Genomic DNA, 6040 nt, shown 5'->3' with positions numbered 1-6040 from the left:
TAAAAGTTGATTTTTCTAAAAAAAAACCTCCCACCAAAAGAAAACTAAGTGGCCCCCCATATATGATGTTCTAAATGGTTAAATAGTCCCCCCAAAGAAAACTAAGGGTGTGTTCGGTAACCATTATGGTAATCACGTTTCCCTCTTTCTTAGGTGCGGAGAATGGAAAAAGACCAGAATTCCTTAAATCTTGTTCGGGTCACCCCGTCCACTAAAGCCCGTTTCAAAAATTTCTCGCTTTTAAACGATTTACTCCCTAAAAAGATGGGATTCTGTGGAGCGACTCGGAGCCGCTTCCCAGGTCTCATCAATCGTTTCTACCGTTAATTTGGGCAAGAATGAGAAGCCTTGCCGAACACACCCTAAGTGGCCCCCATATATGATGTTCTAAATGGTTAAATAGTCCCCCCTAGCTTTGCGCTCTCTCTATGAATAAAGCAATGTGCGGCCCCATCAAAATATGGAGATTTTATAAGAGAGAGTCCATATAGTCGAGAATTTTTCAAAAAGTACTGTAGGGTTCACACCGTCAACTTGATGGGGCACAATGTAAATAGGACCATAGTATACATTCCGCTGTAGATTGGATGGCTAGGACCATCCTATGGAAATGACTTTTTGGGCACAACCTATTTAAGTTCTGGACCATCAAATTGACGGTTTTGATCATCCATTGGTGTGGCCCGTACAGTACTTTTTGAAAAATAATGGACTATACACATGTAAACCTTATAAAAACTCCAAAATAAGAGTTGCAAATTGTGGGTTCCAACCTATGCATGGGTTTTGGGTAGATTGGCTATTATATAACAACCATTCTTTGCCCCCCTTGAGCAAATTCCTGGCTCTGTCCCTGGTTGCACCTCTAGAGGTGAGGGTATAGGCAAACTTTTTGTATAACGAGGCAATGGATATCCAACGGCGGAATCTGAGGCTTGATGGATCTAAGGGCCTAGATCGTCTGATCAAAGTGTTGTCATCCGGATTTATTCCTCTCATTTGGATCATCAACGAGGATAAGGAATGTTTCTAGACCTTTGATAAGCATGATGAAAAGTACGACTTAAAGATCTCTTTAAGCCATTGATTTTTGCACGCCACAATCCTACGAATATGAGATCTATATTTGGCACTGGATTTGGACCCACTGGGTTATCTTCTAATGACCCATCATATTAGCATTCCCGATCATCAAGCACATATGCCACATCTGCCGTGGCTCAGTCATTTTTGTTCATCAGGTTAGGTCTCGTTCTTCAATGCGCTTCTTGTTTTCAGCTTCTTAGAGAGAGCAAAACAGGTGTGAGGATCCCATGGTTAGTCAAAAGTAATGCAGATTTCGGATTATAAAAATAAAGCAACAGTTAATAAAGAAATACTTGCAAATAAGTTGATCATACCAATCAAATCGCCGCAAGTAAAAAAAAATCCAATTTGTGGAGACAATCAACCTATAAAAAGGAAAGAAGAAAGAACTTATTTGTTCAGTCGGGGCACGGATCTAAATCCGCTGTCCTTAAGGCAAATATCGCCCCCACATTCGATCAATCGACTGTGCAAATGGGCCTCTAGCGTCTGCCTACAGGATACAACAACTCCGCTCCACGAATGTTCACTCAAGCAGCCCTGTAGCCTTGCGAACACGCATTATGTTGCCTTGCCCAAAGGGAATGAAAAAGAACACTTGGGAAGAAGAAAAACACTGAATAAATAGGAATTTTGAAGAGACTTTTAAAATTTGAATTTCTAAATAACTTTTATAAGAAAAAAGATAACAATCCCCAAAAAATTCAAAATTTTAAAGGAACAAGGAAATTATGGAAGAGACTTTCTAATCAAGGCAATAGAATAAGTCATGCATCAACATATGTGTCTTTTGGACTTAAACCTATACTTAGTATAGATATACCGAGTTTAACAAGCACTTGGTGAACTCAAGTCTTGAACCAAGAACTTTGAATGATATATTGAGACAACATATCACACAAATAACAAATTCAGACATAAGTGTGTTCTTACATTTTAGCACTTTTCGGCCATGTGCTCGATCCTGTTTTCATAAGCGCTCGAGAGAATCAGCCCAATTCTCATAAGAAGTAGCCCCTTTTTTTTAGTCATTTTCCCTTTATACTTTAACATAAAGCAAAACATATTGAATTATAAATGAGCTTAGTCTTAGGTAACTAAGATACATCCCTATTCATTTCTCTAAGCATTGTTTCAAGTAGGGGTATTCATTATTAAGTTATAATCGAATAACTAAACCGAACCGAATTGGTTTGGTCAACTCGGTTCGGTTTTTTTCCTTTTCGGTTCGGTTTTGGTGATTTTTTTTTTTGGAAATTCGGTTATTCGGTTTCGGTTATCTCAACAACAAAAAAATCAGTTAACCGAAATTATGATAAAAACCATTATTTTTTCAAAAAAAAAAAGTGCTATATGGGTACTCCGTAGGATGATCAAAACCGTCCATTTGATTGATCACAACTTAATTAGGTTGTGCTCAAAAAATCATTTCGATAGGATGACCCTAGCCCTCCGATCCAAACCGAGATTTTGCTTTTTCCCTCTTTTTCTCCCACTATTAACCGAATAACCAAATTTTTAATACGTTCGGTTTTTAGAAATTTCGGTTCGGTTACTGAAATTTGATAACCAAAATTATTTCGGTTATCAAATTTCGGTCTATTCGGTTCGGTTATAACCGAACGAACACCCCTAGTTTCAAAAGCTTTAGTTTGAAAGAAATAAAACACAATGAATTACCAATAGAAAAGAATTCCAAACCTCAAGAAATAAAACATTCAGATCAAATACAGATATTGACAGTACGCAATTCAAGAATATTAAAGAAAAAGAAAAAGAAAACTGAGCGTGACGCAACTCCTTGAATCAAAGTCGCGTGGCTTCTTTCTTCAACATAGAAAAGCTAAAAAAACAAGATAAAAAGAAGAAATTGCAGACCTATTCGAGACCGTCAAATTTCCTAAAACATCCTTGATTTTCCATTCATAATCATAAATGATAGATATCACAACTTTATTATAACGCGATCAACATAGATAGAAACAAATAAATCTGATTTTCAATAATATTTCCTAAATTAGGCGAAACTCACCAATGCCAGAACTATACTTAGGGCGCTTCATCTACTCAAGCTCAATATGCGCCTCTCATAAATCTCCCCAAATTTCAGTATCGCCCTAGCCAGTTCCCCAAACGTCGGAACCCCATACGAAGATTCTGGCGGTGGCGAATTGAAATCCGGCCGATTCTCCCTAAACGCTGGAATCCCCTCACCGGAACTATCTGTAGATCCAGGCAAGTTCATCCTCGACGAAGATCCAGCCGAATAGGCGAGAATCACATTAGGGTTAGGGTTAGGGTTTGGAGAGGGGAGCTTACGTTTGATGGTGAAAGTGACAGAGGAGGGGGTTTTGGGGGTTTGATTGGGTTTTTTAGGGTTAGGGTTAGGGTTTGTGCCGATGAGGAGATCGAGGCGGGTGTAAAAAGGCCAATTTGAGGGGGCGAGTTTGGATTTTTCGAGCTTGTATTTCTTTTTAGAGTGTCAATTCGGTTTTTGCATTGGATATCAGTTTTTCGAGGTTTGTAACGGCGTCAGCGACATCTTTCCAGTCTTTTTGACAAAGGTTACCTCTGCTGAGCTGGAGATAACGGTCGTCCCATGCTTGGATTAAGGTTTGGGTTGCGCCTTCGCTCCAGCAATCTTCGCGTGTGGTGGTGGCTGGAGAGTAGTGGTGGTGGTGGGGCCGGGTGGTGTTTTTGCGTACCCTGGTTTTCTGTAGATTCCTTCATTGATAGGGTGGGATTTTGGAAGGAGGAGAAAGAGGGGTTAGGGTTTGTGCTAAGGTACGCCGGAGAAGGAGGAGGAGGGGAATAAGTAAAAGGGCTAAGGAGAAAAGGGGAAGAATCCCGACGGTTAGGTGTGAGGATCAGAGCACCGGAGGTGATTGAGACCGGTTGTCATTTGATCGGAACTTGATTGAGTGATCCTAGCCCTTACATCCATCAGACCTCGTTTTAGGGCTTTACCAAGAAAATTAAAAGAGGAATGCCCCTTGCATAGAGCCGGAAAAGGGCCCTTGATTGGATCACATCATTTTTGGTAAAGCTTTTAAAATTGGTTAAGTAAATTTGGTTGCACTTAATGATGTGGTTCAAATCAAGGGCCCTTTTCCGTCTCTTTATGCAAGGGCGCCCTTGCATCTACCGTTCCTCAAATTTTTGAAAATTTTGAAATCGGAACTTTATCAAATGATCCTAGCCCTTAGATCCATCAGACCTCGTTTTAGGCTTTACCAAGAAAATTGAAAGAGGAATGATATATGCAAGGGTCCCTTTGTGTAGAGCCGGAAAAGGGCCCTTGATTGGATCACATCATTTCTGGTAACCTTTTTTAAAATCAATTTAATGACGTGGTTCAAATCAAGGGCCCTTTTGCAGCTCTTTATGCAAGGGCGCCCTTGCATCTATCGTTCCTCAATTTTTTGAAATCATTGTATTTTTAGTCATTTATCTTACACATTGGTTGTTTGTTCGGAATTGGACTAAGACCAATGGCTTTCTGCGGAATTGCCTAGCAAATCTCTTCCAAGTAATTGGAAGAAAACATGGATGGTCACACATGAGATCCACACACCTCACATGGCAGTCTTGTCTCATGTCAAATTTTTTTTTGGGTGGTAATAGAGCCCCTTACTTTTACTATAAAAAACTAAGATTGTGTGATCCCGTAAGCATATTGTTCAAAATATTAAACATAAGAAGTGATTGTATATAAATACCTCAGTCCATGGCTTCTGAATGCTTTGGTAAATATAATTTCTTGATCCTGAGATGATTCCGATCCTCTGCAAAATGAAGAACAATCTCGGGCAGTCTTCTACTCTCTTGACTTCCTTATGTGTATTCCAATGGGAAGAAATAACAACCTTATGTACGAGAGTAGGAACTAATCATGTATTTTTAATAACTCAAAAGGAAACCCTAGAGCACACCATTACAGAATTTTGTTCCTCAAATAAGACCACTAATTAACCTTATTGGGCTTACAACGAACGTGCACATATTATTAACCAATAATCATACTCCTTACAATGCGTACACACGTGGCTAAGGTGTTCTCGGCTCAAAACCTTATTGATCACTAATCTATATTTCGATATGAATTACTCTTTACTAATCAAATATTTTCTACACTGATATGAAAGTCCATAAAAGTTTTATATTTACGTCATGTTTTGTTGCTCTAAAAAATCTTCCATGGAAATTTAGTTGATCTAGTGTTAAGAAGGAGCTAGTGAGATAGAGCTAGGGAGAGAGGTGAGAGAGATTAGAGAGGGCATGAGGGAGAAGAGTGTGAGAAAACACTCTAATCAAGATGCAATTCATCATCCAACAAGGAGCTGACACACGGCACTTGGTTTGCCATGCTTCTGGAAGCCATAGAAATCGCAACCGCCTCAGTGGGATAAACTTAGAAAGTGAGTATTCCAAGAAACTCACCCAATCAGGCAAGATTACATAAAAAGCAACATTACCTAATGCTTGGGACTCCAGTCTATAACAGGGAGACAAACTTAGAGGTATGCAACACACATCAGATCACTCTCAAGCTTTTTCTCTCACTCAGTTCAGCTCTTATTGTTGCCATATGAGATTTAGGCATAGGAAAGACCTTCCCGAGTCCAACTTCGGTTATCTTTTTTATCCATTTTGTTGTCGTTGGCCATCTTTCCAGAGCTAGCTCTGTTGTGAAATTTTCCTCTAAATATAAATAATATGGCATACCTGATTACTGATTTCTGTGAAAAATGAAAAAAGAGAAACTGATAAGTAGAACCTTTTCGATGCAGCGAGATGAGGCACGGACTAGGTCGCTCTCTTTAAGGTGATTTTGCGCCTCTGCGGAAAAACCTCCGGTGCAACAGATCCGAACGCAATCACCCCCAGCATACAACAGCCCGACGCACCATCGCTATCTCTCCGAAGTGCACGATCAGACAGATCTGAACCAGAC

General features: G+C 39.7%; 1 pseudogene; it reads right to left on the bottom strand.

Moving 5' to 3' along the window:
* Positions 1 to 2988: 2988 nt before the first annotated feature.
* Positions 2989 to 3816, bottom strand: LOC143856122 (uncharacterized; annotated as a pseudogene).
* Positions 3817 to 6040: the final 2224 nt, after the last annotated feature.

The sequence above is a fragment of the Tasmannia lanceolata genome, unplaced genomic scaffold (genome assembly GCF_043159265.1).
Source record: "Tasmannia lanceolata isolate RefF3 unplaced genomic scaffold, GAP_Taslan_0.1 ptg000023l, whole genome shotgun sequence".
In the NCBI taxonomy this organism is placed as follows: Eukaryota; Viridiplantae; Streptophyta; class Magnoliopsida; order Canellales; family Winteraceae; genus Tasmannia; species Tasmannia lanceolata.
This window is presented reverse-complemented; position numbering and strand designations above follow the sequence as displayed.